Here is a 20,173-nt window from a genome sequence, read left to right as displayed (position 1 = left end):
ATCTTGTGATGTCTTCCTGCCGCACCAGCAACACACATAAATAGTCTGGAGAGTCATGGAGGTGATGTGGAAGGTACTCAACCCATTGATCGCTTGAAGACGAAGGTACTCGAGTGCGGTATAGCCACGGAGCAGGCGCTCCATGTCACCCTTTGGGAGGCAGACGGGGACGAGCTCGAGGTGCTTCAGTCGTGGTAGAATAAGAGCGGGCGCGTCATTAAGGGGCGGGAAATGGCAATTCCTGAACTTGGCGACGCGCAGCGTGGGCGCGAGGCGGAGTGCGGACGTTGGCAGCGACCGCATATGCCCATCATCAAAAGTGAGCTCCTCGAGCTGATCTAGGGCGGGGGATCGGAACCACTCGTCAAGCTTGGCTCGGTCCTTGCCGTTGGAACGGAACTTGCCCATTCTAAGGCCTTTGGTTGGGCCAAGGTGACTACCGAGGATCTTGGAGAATGCATCCAAGCTTTTGCGATAGCCATGGCAGAGCTCGTGGGTGTCGATGAGGTCGAGAGGGCTGGAGTTCCATAGGGGGCGCCACCGCTGGGAAAGAACGGTTGTCTGCGCCATTTGATTGGGAGGAGGGAGATGATGACTCTCAACATATCATCGGGGAGGCTGCTGATGAAGTCTAGGCCTGCTGGAGTCGCTTGCGGTTCTAGCTCGCCCCGCCTCCGCTTGTTGGCAGCCCCGTTCTCCACCTCCGGAGTCTCCTTGTCAGCGGCGCTTTCTGATAGAAATGGGAGTACAGGGAATATTTAGTTAAAACATGGGCAATAGAAAAGTGTATTGATAACTAGAAGTTATTAGGTAGGAATATAGTAAGAAAAGGGAATAACAATTGGTTGCTTAAACACTACACAATTCATTTGACATTGCTGGGTAAGTCAACATATGCAGATAGTTGAAAAGAAAACTTACTTCGAACAAAGTCTGGACAGATGATTTTGTTGGGGAAGTTAGCATATATCTCATGACCAGGCCCTTTTATGTGCAGTTCAATTTTAGTGCCAGCTTTCAGTACATAAAACTTTGCAATTTCTTTCCAAAAGCCAGTGCCAAAATAGGAGTCACCACGTTCATCAAGTCTTACAGTAGCAACGATTGTGAATCCATGGTTTGTGCGCAGTATGACATCCGTGGAGCCTTGATCTATGTAAAGGAAAAAATTGTGCACTACATAATCTGTTGCATAGCAAGGGATGTTCGGCAGAAAATGGTAGGATTGTTAAAGAAAATATGGTAACATGCAAATATGGGCCCAAATTGAAAGAACTGTACAACAGTTGAAATTGAAGGACAAAAGTCTACAATTAAACAGATAGGGTAAACATGATGTCATGGAAATATGAGAGTAATCGAAAGAACAATAATACATCATTAATTTGCCTAATATAGAATGAAGAGGGGGAAATCCCCTTTGACGTATATGGTGCATGTGGCACCTTTTATCCAAATGTAGCAATATTTAGAATATGTTCAGGAAAGTAGGCCATGCCAACCGATTTAGGGTGAGATTGAACATACCGCGCGCGTCCTCAAGTTATCTGGTACAATGAGATGGAATCTCTGGCGGCGGTCGCAAAGTCCTAAAGTGTCGGCGCACTGTACATTCTACAAATGAAAGAAAACCCTCAAATCAGCTCGAATAAAAATGAATTCACGCTATTTCCGCCAGGTGATTAAAGGAGGCAGATGAACTAGGATAAGAGATGAGATAATATCTCATTAAATCAGTTACCTTGTCATCCATGAGAAAGAACCCTCAGTACGGCAGTTTCCCCAACCGAGAAGAGCTTGGTTGATCTTAGCAGCGTCGAGAAAAGTCGATGGTGATAGGCGGCGGCAAGCGGAAGTGGAGAAATGCAGTGGGCTTTGCCGGCAGCCTGGCGGCGGCAGGCGTCAAGCTAAGTGTTTACCGCCGCGACAGGCGGTGCCATGGCATAGACGCGGAGGAGCTTGTGCAAGTGTGAATGGGGGACGTACCGGAGGGGCCGAGGGGGTGGCGGGCGGGGTGAGGGTTTTTGTGACGTGGGGATGGTGAGGGTTTTCTTTTTTCTTTTTTGAATTGGGTGGTGAAGGTTTTCTGTCCCACAAAGAATTTTGGGGGCGACAGTTTGCTAGAGAGAACCGTGTGTGATTGACGCAGCAGGCAAAATGAAAGTCATTGCACACGGTTCCAATTTTGGGAACCGTGTGTGATTGACGTACTACCTCCGTCCTGGTTTATTGGTCCCCCTTTGTAATTTTTATCAAATTTTGATGAAATATTTAACATACTCAGACATAGATAATAAGCGTACACATACATAAGCATAGTTCAACCATAAGTACATAGTTCAACCGTCATTAAGCATACTCAAGCGTACATAGTTTGATCCATCCCACATCTCATCTCACATGCGGCCGACACGATCCTGAAGCTTCTCCAGGTACTCGGCGTATGCGTCGTGCGTCACCCTGCGAGAATACTTCTGCTTGAAGGAGCCAACGGCCCGTCCTCTTGCATGCGCCAGAATACTTAGATACGCGTCATGAAGCTTGTGGTTGCAAAATGGGCATCCATAGTCGTCGTTCCAGGTCCTAATACGCATGTTATGCATTCCCGCATCAAGCTCCCTTAGGATTCGCCTCTTGTACCTCCTCTGGGCATCTTCATCCTTGTTGTCCACATCGTCAGACAGCACCTATACAAATAGTAAAACAAATTTGGCATCAAATCACTGATTACATGCCGTGAAGTAGGATTATGAATTTACGGCTATTTATTTATACATATCCAGAGATTATGGTTCGATTTTTAAGCACAGTCGTCTATGAATAGACCAATCTTGAAGAAAATAATGGCACAAACATATGTAGGTCATTCAAAATCGATTGTCAAGTCCTGGCTAGGAATTATTAGCACGAACACTAACCTTAGTCGGATTACTAGCAGAGATCATTTGCACAGATGAAACAACTAATCACTTATCACATGTACCATTCAAACAATCAATACACTACACGGATCTAACGAAGCTTACTCAGATTTCATGGATTGGGAGAACATAACCACAAGATTTCTATTCCAAAAAGGGGGAGGCAGGAGTAACTAGAGAAACCCTATGATCTATTTGACACGTAAATGTGTATAGATGACTAACCAGCTGTCCGTCGTCGCCGGAGTGGTCATCGGAGTCATCGCCGGAGTGGTCGTTGGAGTCGGTGTGGAACTCCGCCTCCGGCTATGGAAGCTCGACGCCGTCGACGACGTCAGGGTGCAGCGATAACTCGCCGACGGTGACAGCAACCTCTGTCTCCATCTCCACGCCGTGCTCTGGTACTTTAGCAGCCCCGGCGTCGCCACTCCCTCCGATGGGGCGCTTCGGTGGCATCCTCATACACTGACGGCTTTGAGAACTGAGAGCGCGCGGCGTCGAGGATGCAACCGGAGAGAGAGGATTGTGTGTGTGTGTGGCGAGGATGGGGGGTGCGGCCGCTCGGGCGCACCATTAATATGGAGTAGTGTGAGTTGTGGGAGAGAAGCGGGCGGCGGTCAAACCGATGGCTCGCCTCCCGGTGAGCCTGCGCACCGGACTGCTGGCATGCCTACCAAAGTTTCACACAAATACTCGCACGCCTCCCGATGACACTACGTAGCGAGCATGCCTTTGTCAATTCACACACCTGCACGCACGCCTCCCCGTCTGCCTGCGCGGTGGACTGCTCGCATGCGTCCCGTCAACTCACGCCTGCTCGCACGGCACACGGGTCGCGTGGCGGCACATATATTGTTTTTCTATTTGGATGATTAATGATGCCGCTTTATTGCTTAACCGAAGCATGGCACGTATCCATTGTTGGTCTAACGCTCACGGTTCGAATAAATAATCCATTTGGGATATTGGTTCCCAATTATTAATAATCGCCCGTCTGTAATTAGATAAAGATTACATCAAAACTGGTCTCAAATTTGACAAAAGAAGTACAATGCCACTTTGTATTGGTGTCCATATGACAACACGATAAGTTTCATGAACTTCAAATAAGTTTTGGATGAACTAGAATTTAAAAATCAAGATTCTCAATGTTTGAAATTTGTTGCACGGGGAGTAAACATGCACCCAGTGAGACACATGTGTTTTTGCAATCCATTTAGGTGCACTGTCACGTGTGCATGTAGCTCACTTTTTTTTGCACATTATACCCGTAGAAAATCAATCAATTAATGTACTAAAACATCTTAATGATCTCTATGATTTTTTTGAAATTAAAACGTCCCTCCTTTGGTAACATATATGTTCACCGCAGGATAATTAATATAACATGAATCGTAGTTGCGGTGGATTCGCGGTGTGTGTGTGGGTGTGTGCGTCTTGGGGTGGCGGGTGGCTCGCAGTACACTATGAGTTGTGAGCCACCGTGTGGGTTGGCCGTTTTGTTAGGCAGGCCGGTGCCACATCAGAGTCGTGAAATCGTTATTTAAAACATTACACAACCCATTCATACATACATGTTTTGGCCACATGCAGTCGATGGTTGTCCTACACGACACTCGATACTCACGTGTGACGCTTTCTATGGGCCCGCGAGGTCGTCGTCCATCACTTTAACGAACAGCCGGCAGTGAGGTTAATTTGACTAGCAAGGTAGAACCTTTTTTGTTTGTGTTATGGTGGTATATAGTACGCGTAGAAGAGGTGGGAGGGGACTAGCATATATACTATACCTACGCGTCCTTGAACAAGTACACTTCACTCAGTGTCGGGACTTTTTGGTTTCCGAGGCACGTGCCACATCAAAATTGTGAAATTGGCTATTCAAACATCACACAACACCTTTTTGGGCCACATGCATATCCTAGCTAGGACACTCACGTGTGACGCTTCCATCTGTGGGCCCACGAGGTCATCGTCGATGCATGCATGCATCACTTACCTACATCGGGAGAGGTTAATTAATTTCACCATCGATGAGGATTCTTTTGGGTTGTACATATATTATGGCAGGAGCATGTAGTATGCAGTGAAGAGGGGGGAAGGGGACCATCATATGTAGTACGCTTGATGAACCTCGCTCTGTGTGGGTGCATGGTTTACGGTTTTTGAGGCATGTGGCACATCAAAGTTGTGCATTTTGAGTATTCAACATATATATGTTTAGCCCACATGCAAAGCGGTGGTGGTTGTCACCCACTTAAGCGGTTATCAGCGATATCGATGCTTTCCATTTGTGGGCCCGCTTGGTCCATCACTACTTTTTGCCTGACAACAAGAGAGGTTAATTTGACTTAGGAGGGGATTATTATTTTTGCTCTGGGATGACATGCATGATACAGTTTGAGCACACACACATGCATGTGTACGCATGAATCCCTTCCATCGAGTCAAAGTGGCTAGTACAACGACACATCATGAACCGATCTCGCTCTATGTGGGGAGCTAGTGTACGATTTTTGACGCATGCGCCACATCAATGTTGTGTATTCAAACATGCATGCACGCATCACCTGCCTTCGAACGGTACACTCCCTCGCGTGGTTATCGGCGACAAGCCTATATATTCGTGGGCCCGCGTGGACATCCATGATCACCTTGACCAACAACAAGATAGGTTACCATGACGGATTCTTCATTTGGTTCGTGTTATCGTAGTATAGGTCATGGTGAGATTCAGACCTTAAGTTTGAGCGCATATACTATGCATGCATGAATCCCCGTCGTTGGCTTGAAGTGTGGTGTAACATACATATGCATCATCAACCTAACCCTCACTCAGTGTGGGGATTTCTAGTTCGAAATCACGGTGCCACATCAAAGTTGTTCCATTGTTACTCAAAAACACACCTCTCCTACATATGTTTGGGCCACACGCATGCAGTGGTTGTCTTCGGGGACTAGCTACTTGCGTGATTATTGGCGAGCTAGCCCATCTCCGGGGTCGCATGGACGACCATCACTTTAACCAACAATAAGAGAGAGGTTGTACGACCAAGGTGGATTATTCTTGGTCCGTTTTATGATCCATCTTGGTGAGATATTCCTCTCTCGCCCGCCGACTGAAAGTGTGTGGGGGGCGTTGCTACTTCGCACTTTGCTAGGTGAACCTCGGTTGGGGGCATGCATTCATAGCTTAGGATTCCCTTCGTGGCGGCATGAGGGGGGCTGCTAGCTACTTCACACTTTGCTAGGTGAACCTCGGTTGGGGGGAGGGGGCATGCATTCATAGCTTAGGATTCCCTTCGTGCCGACACGAGGGGGGTGGGGGCTGCTAGCTACTTCGCACTTTGCTAGGTGAACCTCGGTTGGGGGGCATGCATTCATAGCTTAGGATTCCCTTCGTGCCGACACGAGGGAGGGGGCTGCTAGCTACTTCGCACTTTGCTAGGTGAACCTCGGTTGGGGGGCATGCATTCATAGCTTAGGATTCCCTTCGCGCCGACACGAGGGAGGGGGCTGCTAGCTACTTCGCACTTTGCTAGGGTGAACCTCGGTTGGGGGGCATGCATTCATAGCTTAGGATTCCCTTCGTGCCGACACGAGGGAGGGGGGCTGCTAGCTACTTCGCACTTTGCTAGGGTGAACCTCGGTTGGGGGGGACATGCATTCATAGCTTAGGATTCCCTTCATGCCGACACGAGGGAGGGGGGCTGCTAGCTACTTCGCACTTTGCTGGTTGAATGAACCTCGGTTGGGGGGCATGCATTCATAGCTTAGGATTCCCTTCGTGCCGACACGAGGGAGGATGGGGGCTGCTAGCTACTTCGCACTTTGCTAGGTGAACCTCGGTTGGGGGGAGGGGGCATGCATTCATAGATTAGGATTTCCTTCGTGCCGGCACGAGGGGGGTGTGGGGGCAAGCAATACCGTGCGCTTTGCGAGATAGGTGCCACATCGAAGTTGCATTTGGTATTTGAAAATCAAACCACCCTTTTGATACATAAATTTGGTCCACATGCAAGTGTGTTCGTGTTCTCACCCTCTCCCGCGCCATTTTTCGCCAAATTTATGAACATTAGACAAGTTGGATGACACAACAGACACAGTTCACTCAAACTAACCGTGTGCCACGCCGGTGCCCCTGTCACGCACACATTCGCACAGTACATTGGGCTCCACGAGGCTCCCCCTCTCAAAAATATATGTCCGCCTCGAGGGTTTTTCTGTTTCATAACACATGGTTGTTATCTCCGGACCGTGTGCGATGTTTCTTGTTCCCAATCCCAATCCCGCCTGCATGCCTAGAAAATATCTTCCTGCCTCGAGGGTTTTTCTATTTCATAATACACGTTTGTTATCTCCAGACCGTGTGCGATGTTTCTTGTTCCCAATCCCGCCTGCATCCCTAGAAAATATTCGACCGCCTCGAGGGTTCTTTTGTTTCATAACACACGGTTGTTATCTGCGAACCGTGTGCGATGCACTATCATCAAAATTTTCAATAGCCCGGCATTTCACTCCCGCGTAGTAAAATTTTCAGTACTCGCGTCATTTCCTCAAACACCCCGCGCCCCCCTCCACACACACACACAGACACACAGACACACACACACACACACCAAAACCTCCTCAGGCGTGCGCGCACACACATACACACCCCCTCCCTCGCTCGAAACCCTAGCAAGGTCCCCGCCACCGCCGCCGCCGCCGCCACCGCAAGGCCTCCATTGTCAACATCTGCCGGTTTGCCCGTGCAGCTTACCCACCGATCTCCATACTCAGGTCGCCCTGAGTTTCTTAGATGATGCCGGCCAAATGCCCCCTTTCCCACAGATCCCCATCCCCCACTCCAGAGCATCGCAGCCTAAGCCCGGCTACGCTTCCCGTGGAGCTTGAGGAGCGACTGGCCTAAAAGAGGTGTATAGCGGTCTCTTTGCCTGACATCACCGAGGAAGCTGACGACCATTACTGGCGGCAGGCACTCAAGCAGCGGGCTAGAGTATGCGGGCATGTCTCGGCCGCCGGCTACGACATCGAGGTCATCGACAGCGACGGCCTTTGGCGGGCTATGTCACAGGTTAGGCAAATTTGACAATTTTGACCTCGAAACGAAATAAATTCACAGAATGAACTGGGTGCGAAACTATTTCACACCCCTAACCCTTTTGTGTAGCGCCCGCCACGCCGGCGCCACACCCTACGGTGCAGCGCCTAGCTCCGCGGCGTTGCACCTCTGTCCACCATGGCAGCCCACGGGCCCGCACCCAGCAGTGCAACGCCTCCGAGCTAGGCGCTGCATCTGTAATGTGCAGCGCCTAGCCGCTAGGCGTTGCACGTGTAATGTGCAGCGCCTAGCGGCTAGGCGTTGCACTGTGACTTATCCAGCCACTTGGCTGGGCCCCCCTCCCCCCCCCCCCACCACACACTCTCTCACTCTCTCCCCGAGCTTTGCCCCCTCTCCCACTCTCCCCCCTCTCAAATCTTCTTCCAAATCTTGCAAATTTGAAGAATTTGTCCGTGGATTTCGAAGTCAAACCCTCCCTCAAGGTAATAATCTCCGATCCCCTTGTTTTGATCGAAGTAAAGTTCTCCCATTGCTCATTTGTTGGTAGTTTGGGGAAACCCTAGTTTAGTTTGGATCTAGAGATTTGCATGGAGATGTGAGATGTTTGTTTGCCAATTTCTATGATTAGGCTTTGTTAGTATGCTAGGGTTATTCTTATGGGTGTTCTTATGTTGGTGCTAGGGTTAGGTTTAGGGCTAGGGTTATGGTTAGGGTTAGGTTTAGGGTTAGGGTTATGGTTAGGGTTAGGGCTGTTGTTTCATATATATATTAGGGTTTGTATTCGGTGTTAATCCATGGATTAGTACTCATGGAAGCAATGTTACCTTGTGTTCATTGCTTATAGGGATGGGAAGAACATGTGTGTTTGTTCATCATGGGGACAAAGACGCCTTTTTGAAAGGCAATAAAGAACCGGACCCGGATGAGCTTGACATTGTGTTTGATAGTAGTCCTAGCTATGCGGAGCTCTTGCAACAAGTTAGGAAAGATTTGAATTGGATGGACCCTAGTGATATCATTGAGTTGGAGGGAAGGCATAATGTTGGTTTTGGAATGCACATCCGTTGGAAGACAATGCGTGTAAACTCGGAGCAACGTTGGGTTGCATACAAGGAGATGGTGGCCGAATCACTAGACAAGGCTCTTGAGTTATTTGCAACGAAGAAGGTTGAGTCAAGTTTGCATTTGGACTTGAACCGGAACCCCTCCCCTTTGGTTGCTAGTAGCCCCCCACCCTTGAAGCAAGATGAAATTGTTGAACCTCTTTTGACCTAAGAAGTGAGGCCAACATTGAGCCCGTGTAGAAACAACCAATATGAATCTTTGCAAGAGGACAACGATGAGTATGCGGACGATGACAATGAAGTTGATCTCCATGACAACAATGTGGGTGATCTCGAGAAATATCATTTGCAAGAGACAATGGACCATTCCATCCCTTTTTCCCGTGCATATGCATCGGACTCGGATGACGATGGTCCCGATGAACAAGTTGATGCGGAGGGGTTCACGGTGAAGGAGGCCGAAGCTTTCGAGGAGGTATTTGGTCGGGATCATCGGACTACATTGTTCAAGGATGTTAGTCTCGCGGATGAAGCCGTGGTAGATGGTGGCCAATGTGTAGCTCTTGGGGTTAGGCCAAGCTCTCACCGTGATTTGGTAGACGACAAGAACCGGATTGCTAAAGGTTCTAAGTTCGACAGCTTGTTGGATTTGAAGATGTGGCTCGACAACTACTCGGTTACGCATTATCGTCCACACAAGGTGGTGCACTCGGACGTCAATGTGCGCTACACGGTTGCATGTGCATGTGAAGATGAAAAGGAGGTCCAACTTGGACTTACAAGAGGCCGTGGTGGTGGTAGAGGTCGTGGAAAGGAGGTCCAACAAGGAGTGGCAAGACGCCGTGGCGGTTGTCCGTGGATTGTGCGTGCAAGACCATGGAAAGGAGGTCCTACTTGGCATGTAGTGAGTTGTGTGCCAACTCACATGTGCCAAGGCAAAAGGGTGGATGGCAAGATTGTGTCCCAAGACCACAAACAACTCACGTCCGAGTTCATCGCTTACAGGCTCTCAAACTCAATATCCACACTTCCAACAATGAGCGTCCAACATGTCATTGACCTTGTGAAAGCCATCTTTCATTACCAGGTGAAATACGGCAAGGCATGGAAGGCGAAGCAAGCCGCATTTAAGATGTTGTATGGTACATGGGAGGAAGCACACAACCGAATCCCTAGGTTGTTGTTAGCCATGGCCGCGACAAACCCGGGCATGGTTCATGTGGTCGAGCCTCATGGGCACCAAACAACGGTTCATGAAGGAAGGAAAGTCAGAGTATTTGGCCGTGCTTTTTGGGCGTTCGAGCAATGTGTGAGGGCTTTCGAACATTGTAGGCCGGTCATTGCAATTGATGGCACGTTCTTGACCGGACAATACAAGGGCACCTTGTTGGTTGCGATAGCAAGTGATGCCAATAACTGGGTGTTGCCATTGGCATTTGCTTTGGTTGAGGTGGAAAACAATGACAACTGGGAGTGGTTTCTGCATCTTTTGAGGACGAAGGTGTTACCCGCTCAAAGGGAAATTTGTGTCATATCGGATCGGAATCAAGGAATTCTTAACGCCGTGGAGATTGACATTCCCGGGCATGCTCCGTTGCACCATCGATGGTGCATGAGGCACTTTTGTTCGAACTTCTATAGGGCATGTGGCCTTAAGGAGTTGGCCGATGATCTTCAAGATTGTTGTCTCGCTTTCTCCAATAAGCGCTTCGCCACTTTGTACAACAAATTGCTCGCACACAAAAAACTTGATCCCGGGGGTCAAGAGTTTCTCAATAGGCACATTCAATACCGGAACAAGTGGGCACGTGCTTTTGATGAAGATGGCCGGAGATACGGTCAAATGACAAGCAATATGGCCGAATGCTTCAATAGGGTGCTCAAAGGTGCACGTGGATTACCCGTGACGGCAATAGTTCAATACACATTTGACAAGATGAATGCGTACTTTGTAAAGTACTCGATGGAAACCGATGCACAAATAGCGGGTGAGAACCCACGGAAGTACAAGTACAAGTTCCCACCCAAAGTTGATGAATGGTTGCTATTTCAATCACGGAAGGCGGACTCAGAAGAAGCTATATTATATGACAATGAGGAGTGGAAGTACGAAGTGAAAGAGCCAGGAGGAACCACAAACGATGGCCGGCAACATGGAGGTCGGGCTTTCAAGGTGTCGTTAACACAATGTGATTGCACTTGCGGGAGGCCATTGTTGCTTCATCTCCCATGCTCACATTTGTATACCGCCGGCCGCGTTAGGAATGTGGACATCAATCACCCACGCACCGTGAGGGAGTCCCAGTTCTCAATCATGACGGTCAAGAAAACATGGGCTCCCCGCTTTCACCCATACTTTGACCAATCACAATGGCCGGAGTATCATGGAGTTCAACTATGGCCGGATCCGGAGTTGAAGGTTGTTAAACGGGGTAGACGTAAGACAAAGCATCTTAGAGGCGACATGGACGGATGGGGCCATGGTGGGCGCCGCGAAGCGGGCAACGACCAATTCCAAGAGCCTCGTGAGAGCTCCCGTTGTGGGGAGTGCAAAGGTCATGGCCACAACAAAAGAAAATGTACGAAACCAAGGAAAAGGTCCAAGAAAAATGATGCAAGCACAAGCCAACATGGAGCTACACAAGGGAGCCAACCAAGTGGTAGCCAACCAAGTGGTAGCCAACCTAGTGGTCGCCAACCTAGTGGTCGCCAACCTAGTGGTAGCCAACCAAGTGGTAGCCAACAAGTGCGAAGCCAACCAAGTGGTAGCCAACCTAGTGGTAGCCAACCTAGTGGTAGCCAACAAGTGCCAAGGCAACCAAGTGGTACCCAACAAGTGCCTAGCCAACCAAGTGTTAGCCAACCTAGTGGTAGCCAACAAGTGCCAAGGCAACCAAGTGGTAGCCAACAAGTGCCTAGCCAACCAAAAGGTCGGCAACTTGGACTTACAAGAGGCCGTGGTGGTGGTAGAGGTGGTGGTGGTGGTCTCGGCCGTGGTGGTGGAAGAGCTCGACGTGGTGGTAATGGCCGTGGTGATGGTCTCGGCCTTGGTGATGGTCTTGGCCTTGGTGTTGGACTTGGCCGTGGTGATGGACAAGCGCAAGTTCGTTATAGAGGAATGTTTGGATACCTAGATGGACCGTTTCCGTATGTTCCTCACTAACTATAATGTATCATATGTTCTTGTTTTTCCATATGTTCTTCTTTTTCATATTTGCTTCCATTTGTTCTTATTGTCCTTACTAACCATTATGTTCCACTCATTGTAGGTATGGCGGCTTCCCAACCCAACAAACCAACGATGAAGGAGGATGGCGAAGATGAGATGGCCGGATGGTGGGAGAAGGCGGCGAAGAAGCTTAGAGAGGAGGATGCAGCCAAGCTAAAGAAGAAGAAGGAAGAGGAGCTTGAGAGAGAGGAAGCGAAAACAGAGTGCGGCAAATGCGATGCGCGCTAGGGAGCAAGCGTTGATGAGGCAAGTTGAGGAGGCACAGAAGAAGCGTCAACAGGATTTTGAAGAAAGAACCATGAAGCTTTGGGCAATTGCAGCTGAAAAAGAAGAGAGGGACAAGCAGATATTCATGGAGAGGGTGGTTAAGGAGGCTCACCTCATAAGAAAAAGGGAGGAGGAAGAGGAAGAAGAGAGGAAGAAGAAGAAGGGAAAGGGGCCTTCCTCTACGCAATAGAGCTATGTCTCCTCTTCGATTTGCTTGTGAACTACTATGTCTCCTCTTCGATTTGGTTGTGAACTACTATGTGCCGTGAACTACTATGTCTCCTCCTCGATTTGGTTGTAAGAACTACTATGTGCGGTGAACTACTATGTGTCCTCCTTGATTTGGTTGTACGAACTACCATGTGTCGTGAAGTAGTATGTGTTATGAACTACTATGTGTCGTGAAGTACTTGGACGCTGCAATCTACCATGTGGCGCCTAGGTGCTGTTGCTCTCTGGATAGCTAAAAAATTCACTAAGTCCAAGTCCAAGTGCCTCAAACTGTAAAGTACCTTCTGTTCTGGCTGCATAGCTACAGACCAGTGCAGCGCCTAGCTAGGAGGCGCCACACTGTACAGTGCAGCGTCTGCGGGCTAGGCGCTGCACTGTATAGTGTGGCGCCTCCTAGCTAGGCGCTGCACAAACACTTAGCGAAATTTTTGCCTGAAACTGGAGGCATACCTTCTGTTGGTTGCTGGATACCTACAGACATGTGCAGCGCCTAGCACGGAGGCGCCACACTCTATCGTGCAGCGCCTGAGCGCTAGGCGTTGCACTATACAGTGCGGCGCCTCCAAGCTAGGCGCTGCACATGTCTGTAGCTATCCAGAAAAGCAACAGAAGTTTGGCTAGTTACAGACATATGCAGCGCCTAGCTTGGAGGCGCCACACTCTATAGTGCAGCGCCTGTGAGCTAGGCGTTGCACTATAGAGTGTGGCGCCTCCAAGCTAGGCGCTGCATATGTCTGTACCTATCCAGAAAAGCAACAGAAGTTTGGCTAGTTACAGACATATGCAGCGCCTAGCTTGGAGGCGCCACACTCTATAGTGCAGCGCCTGCGAGCTAGGCGTTGCACTATAGAGTGTGGCGCCTCCAAGCTAGGCACTGCATATGTCTGTACCTATCCAGAAAAGCAATAGAAGTTTGGCTAGTTACAGACATATGCAGCGCCTAGCTTGGAGGCGCCACACTCTATAGTGCAGCGCCTGCGAGCTAGGCGTTGCACTATAGAGTGTGGCGCCTCCAAGCTAGGCGCTGCATATGTCTGTACCTATCCAGAAAAGCAACAGAAGTTTGGCTAGTTACAGACATATGCAGCGCCTAGCCCGGAGGCGCCACACTCTATAGTGCAGCGCCTGCGAGCTAGGCGTTGCACTGTAGAGTGCGGCGCCTCCGTGCTAGGCGCTGCATATGTCTGTAGCTATCCAGAAAGCAACAGAAGTTTGGCTAGTTACAGACATATGCAGCGCCTAGCACGGAGGCGCCACACACTATAGTGCAGCGCCTGCGAGCTAGGCGTTGCACTGTAGAGTGCGGCGCCTTCGTGCTAGGCGCTGCATATGTCTGTACCTATCCAGAAAAGCAACAGAAGTTTGGCTAGTTACAGACATATGCAGCGCCTAGCTTGGAGGCGCCGCACACTATAGTGCAGCGCCTGCAAGCTAGGCGTTGCACTGTAGAGTGCGGCGCCTTCGTGCTAGGCGCTGCACAAACACTTAGCAATTTTTTTGCCTGAAACTAGAGGCCTACCTACTGTGCCTCCTCCCCCCCTCTACTGGGTCTTTTTCAGCCACAGTTCAACAACTAGTATAACAAACATTCAGGTACGACATCATTTCTCCAAGTATAACAATTAGTATAAGAAATAAAGGGTTCACAAAAGACCTCATTTCATAGAAATGACCATCACAATAAGTTCCAGTTTACCATAGAGCTACCACCACTCCAAGTTCAACGACATAAAAGGTACGACCACTCCAAGTTCAACGACATAACAAATCGCACTCGAAGTTCAACATTATAAAAAAACTAAGATGACTAGTGCTTTCCACGCTTGCTGGGTCCTCCCCCCCCCCTCTTGACGCTTATCTTCTTCACCTTCCTAGGAAGAGGAACCCGCTCCGGCTCCGGCTCCGCCTCCGGTTCGACATCGCCATCCAAATAGTCATCCAAAGCCGCCATCCGCGAGGTGCCGACCGTCCTTTTGCCTCTTTGGGTGAAGTCTTCAGGTGTGTACTTGTTGATTCCCCTCCTAGGCTTCAACTCGTATGCAGACCGAGCCCGGTACGTCCCCAAGGTCATATCATCAGCAACCTATGCATCAACAAAAGATATGGAAAGACCGTGTGTGAGGATATAGTTAGCAATGCATCAACAAATGGATATATATCGTCATGCCATACCTCTTGGGTGACCCCACCCACATCCTCATCCGTGAAAGGTTCACCATGGCTCTGCCCCGAAGCGGGATCTGATGGTGTCGCCGACCTAGACCGTTCTGGTGATACATACTCGGGGTCACGACAACCGAAAAGGTTTGATAGCCGCCTTAACTTTTGGCCCTGGCGCTGCAACATGTACAAGTGAATGAGACATGGAACGTACCAACAAATGTTAAGTGCTAGTTTGAAGGAGATGTGAACCTTAATGAATTCTCGAAGTGCACCTTCCCCATCGCTTTTGCCAGCCGGGGTTGTTTCCAGAATAGTCTCGGTCTCGTCAGCTGCTTTCTTGATCTGGGCATGCTATGAACAGAAACGGTATCAAAGTGTTAGGCAAGCGAAGATGTGAAAAGTGCGAATGGAAAAGCAAAAAGGGCTAACCACAAAGTTCATCATTGGAGCTGAAGGGATCACCGAGTTGCCTTTCCTGACTAATGCGTTGTACTGGTGCTGGGCTACCTCATCAAAAACGGTGGGTTCTTCCAGAATCTCCTCAGCATACGCCGGCTGGCATACCTCCACGTGGGTACTTGCAAGAAACCATGCGAGATAGTTGTTGAACGCGATCGGGCAGTGCTCACGAAGCTGGGCTCGTTTTCCAGCCCTTGCTTACTCCACACTAAGAGCGAACTGCACGACATACTTCCTGTGATGGCTGGCCCAATCCTTGATCTTTCGCTGCTTTTTCCTATCCAACCTGCAAGTTAGAAACAAGATATTAGCATCATCGAAACCGTCGAGAAGCTGCTAAGTGCTCAAGGTTAATTATATCTTACGCGTGTAGCAACTTGTCCGTGTCCTCCCACTCCGGCGGGTGTGGCTGGAACAAACCAAACTGGCGGAACACCCGATGTGGCAGGTGAAGCTCAACCGCCCAGTTGCATATCAGTGGGCACCGCATATGCCAGAGATCCCTATCCCTAATGCACATCGGATTAAGCCTGAACTCTATAGGGTTACCAAAACTCTCTCCTTTTCCATACGGCTCCCATTCCACCTGCAAAATGGGATTGAATGCAAAATTGATATCGAGTGAAGATACAAGCATGATAATCACTTATGCAAGGTCGGTTCACCTGCTCAGGCGTGATCGCATCCAGCTCGCTCTTGTACAACTTGTACATTACAGAGGGATCATCCGTCGTCTCATTTAACACATCCCACTTGTAAGCCCAAGTGGGGAGCCGTAGTGGGTCGTCTTTATCGTCCCAATCCTCGTACTTCACGGTCTTAGGTCGTCCAACCGGCAAACGCTCCCAGCTCCATATGGAAAGTGCGAGCAGACAACCACCAATACCTCCAGTGTGCCTACAACTGGCATCGTCCAACTGCACATAAAAAAGAACATGGTCAAATTTGCCGCAAGAGCGCATTGATAATGTATCAATGAAGTGAAAAGAAAACAACTTCATACCTGTCGATACAAGTAAGCTAGTGTCGCCGAACCCCAACTCCATTTGCTATCGAAGACGGTCAACGCCTTCAGCCACATCCATGGAGCATTCTTGCCTGTGCCATCAGCAAACATTGTCCTCGATACCACGTACCACATGTAGACACGAGCATAAGTCTTCACCATGTCCTCATTAGCATCATCGGGGCAATGAGCGAAGTTCGACGATATCCACGTGAAAGTAGCGCCCGCTGCGACTCTTTCCTTCTTCTTATCTTCCCTTTCTGGCTCCCGAGGCTTCGGAGGAACCATACCGATAAGGGCTTGCATCTGCGCGCGCCACCCTTCAGAATCGGTGTTCATACATAAAGGATTGCCATCGATAGGAAGACCGGTGATCATAGCGATATCCTGCAGCGTCACGGTCATCTCCCCGGTCCGAAGATGGAAAGTGTGTGTCTCCGGCCTCCAATGATCAATAAGCGCGGTGAGTGCTGCAGCATTGTTGGGTGGCGTCGACCGGCGGACCAACTCAATGAAAGGGAGAAGTCCTGCCTCCCTAACATAAGGTGTGTACCGCTCATCATAGCTCATCCCTCCAAGGTTGATCCCGTGAGACCGAAGCTTCAGAGGTGCAAGCTCCTACAAACAAACAAATCATAACATTACATATGGGGCATTTGTGTTTGAACAAACATACGAAATTCATAACACCGGCCACTTTCAGTATTACCCGCTGCTGCACCGACATAGCGTACGACCGGTGTTGATGGTCCCAGTGATCATCGAGTAGCCAAACCATCCTAACAATTTCAACAAAGCATTCTTGTCAACACGATTATCTTTTCAATTCAAAAAAACTAAAGTAGGCCTACTACATGCAAGATCCAAAGCATATGGTGCTTCCCCCTACTTGGGCCTACTTCATACAAATAACATGTCAATCTATGTATCCAAACTATAACATGTCAATCTACTTCTCCATACAAATAACATGTCAATCTACTTCTCCATACAAAAAACATGTCAATCTATGTATCCAAACTATATAAATAACATGTCAACCTATCTATCCAAACCACATTCTAATCTAACAAGGGTTCCCCAAATCTAATATACGCAAGATTCAAACAAAAGTTGCCCAAATCTAATACATGCAAGATTCAAACAAGGGTTCCCCAAATCTTCAAAATATAATATTTTCTATGGATAGAAAGAAGGGGATCGGAGGAGAGTACCTTCTCCGATGGATTGGTGAACAAATGCACGGACCAAATCGTCGGATCGGAAGGATTTGGGAGAGGGGATTGAGAGGGGGAGTGCAGATGGCCGCCGCCCTTTTTTCTGTAACTGCCAATGGGGAGGGTGGGGGAGGAGAGGGCTGGCGCGTTTGCATATAAGTCACAGTGCAGCGCCTAGCCGCTAGGCGCTGCACATTACACGTGCAACGCCTAGCGCCTAGGCGCTGCACATTACAGGTGCAACGCCTAGCGCCTAGGCGCTGCACATTACAGGTGCAGCGCCTAGCTCGGAGGCGTTGCACTGCTGGGTGCGGGCCCGTGGGCTGCCACGGTGGACAGTGGTGCAACGCCCCGGAGCTAGGCGCTGCACCGTAGGGTGTGGCGCCGGCGTGGCGGGCGCTACACAAAAGGGTCAGGGGTGTGAAATAGTTTCGCAACCAGTTCATTCTGTGATTTGCTTTCGATTATAGGTCAAAATTGTCAAATTTGCCCACAGGTTAAGTGGCCCACCCCCAACCCCTCGGGTTCAACCGCCGTCGATCTCATCCATGGCCCCACCGCTGATCTCCTCTAGCTCGCTGTCAACAATTTGCTATTCTACATCGCCATCGAGCCCCTTTTGTCATTTTTGAAGGACACGTTCTGCGACGCTGGCTTGGGATCCACATCTTCCAAGTCAGACCTCATCGACGCGACCACGAGGAGGGCACCCTCTCCGACTCTTCCAAGGGGAAAGATCCCATCTGCTCTTCCAAGGGGAAAGCGCCCGTCTGCGACATCAGGGAGGGCACCCTACAGCCATGCTCTTCCAAGGGGAAGGAGCCCATCTGCGACAACATGGAGGGCATCCAGGGTCCGTGCTCTTCCCACGGGAACGAGCCCATCTGTGACAAGTGAGGAAACCCATGATTTGTTGTGTCGTGCCTCTTCACAGGGGAAACCCATGATTTGTTTTGTCGAGTCCCTTTTGTAGTGTAGTGAGAATATGTCAAGTTTTAATTGCTATATCTGGTTGTTTGCAGTATGCCTTGTTTATTTCAGTTGTTCATAATGTGATGCCCTATATGTGCAATTATTTACTGTGCAGTACATTTCATCAATCCAGTTTTAAACATACCGATAGGAATGCATATATTTGCTTGTTGTTAAGCCTGTTATAGCTAGCATATGCCTCTTTTAAAGTTTTTTGATTGTTCGGTTGTTTGCAGTTAGCATATGTCCAGCTTCAAATGCTATCTTTGGTTGTTCGTAGTATGCCTTGTTTATTCCAGTTATTCACAACGTGATGTTCTATATGTGCAAGTATGAACTGTGTAGTTCAATTTCATCAGTACCAGTATCAACAATACCACTATGAATGACTACATTTGGTTGGTGCATCTTGTAGTTAACACGCCTTTCCATTTTTATTTAACAATAACCAGTGTACTTAGACTGACACAATACCAGTTTGAATGACTATGTTTGCTTGTTGTTAATGAAGGAAATATGCCCTAGAGGCAATAATAAAGTTGTTATTTATATTTCCTTATATCATGATAAATGTTTATTATTCATGCTAGAATTGTATTAGCCGGAAACTTAGTACATGTGTGAATACATAGACAAACAGAGTGTCACTAGTATGCCTCTACTTGACTAGCTCGTTGAATCAAAGATGGTTAAGTTTCCTAGCTATAGACATGAGTTGTCATTTAATTAACGGGATCACATCATTAGAGAATGACGTGATTGACTTGACCCATTCCGTTAGCTTAACACTTGATCGTTTAGTATGTTGCTATTGCTTTCTTCATGACTTATACATGTTCCTATAACTATGAGATTATGCAACTCCCGAATACCGGAGGAACACCTTGTGTGCTATCAAATGTCACAACGTAACTGGGTGATTATAAAGATGCTCTACAGGTGTCTCCGAAGGTGTTTGTTGGGTTGGCATGGATCGAGATTAGGATTTGTCACTCCGAATATCGGAGAGGTATCTCTGGGCCCTCTTGGTAATGCACATCACTATAAGCCTTGCAAGCAATGTAACTAATGAGTTGGTTGCGAGATGATGCATTACGGAACGAGTAAAGAGACTTTCCGATAACGAGATTGAACTAGGTATTGGGATACCGACGATCGAATCTCGGGCAAGTAACATACCGATGACAAAGGGAACAACGTATGTTGTTATGCGGTTTGATCGATAAAGATCTTCGTAGAATATGTAGGAACCAATATGAGCATCCAGGTTCCGCTATTGGTTATTGACCGGTGTCTCAGTCATGTCTACATAGTTCTCGAACCCGTAGGGTCCGCACGCTTAACATTCGGTGACGATCGGTAATATGAGTTTATGTGTTTTGATGTACCGAAGGTAGTTCGGAGTTCTGGATATGATCACGGACATGACGAGGAGTCTTGAAATGGTTGAGACATAAAGATCAATATATTGGATTACTATGTTTGGACTTCGGAAGGGTTTCGAGAGAGTTTGGACGAATACCGGAGTACCGGGGGTTACCGGAACCCCCCGGGTAGTGTAATGGGCCTCATGGGCCTT

The 20,173-nt window shown here is 48.6% G+C and overlaps 1 long non-coding RNA gene across 1 annotated transcript; it reads right to left on the bottom strand.

Annotated features, from left to right (window-relative positions):
• Nucleotides 1–14,707: 14,707 nt before the first annotated feature.
• On the bottom strand, nucleotides 14,708–15,542 carry LOC141020960 (uncharacterized). Its single transcript, XR_012180957.1, has 3 exons — nucleotides 15,190–15,542; nucleotides 14,950–15,114; nucleotides 14,708–14,860 (listed from the first exon to the last, which is right to left on the bottom strand). It is a non-coding gene; the product is annotated as an uncharacterized lncRNA (long non-coding RNA).
• Between the last annotated feature and the right edge of the window lie 4,631 nt (nucleotides 15,543–20,173).

Source organism: Aegilops tauschii, chromosome 3 (assembly GCF_002575655.3).
Source record: "Aegilops tauschii subsp. strangulata cultivar AL8/78 chromosome 3, Aet v6.0, whole genome shotgun sequence".
NCBI classification, from domain to species: Eukaryota; Viridiplantae; Streptophyta; class Magnoliopsida; order Poales; family Poaceae; genus Aegilops; species Aegilops tauschii.
The sequence above is the reverse complement of the archived record's forward strand: the minus strand, read 5'-3'. Positions and strand labels throughout refer to the sequence as shown.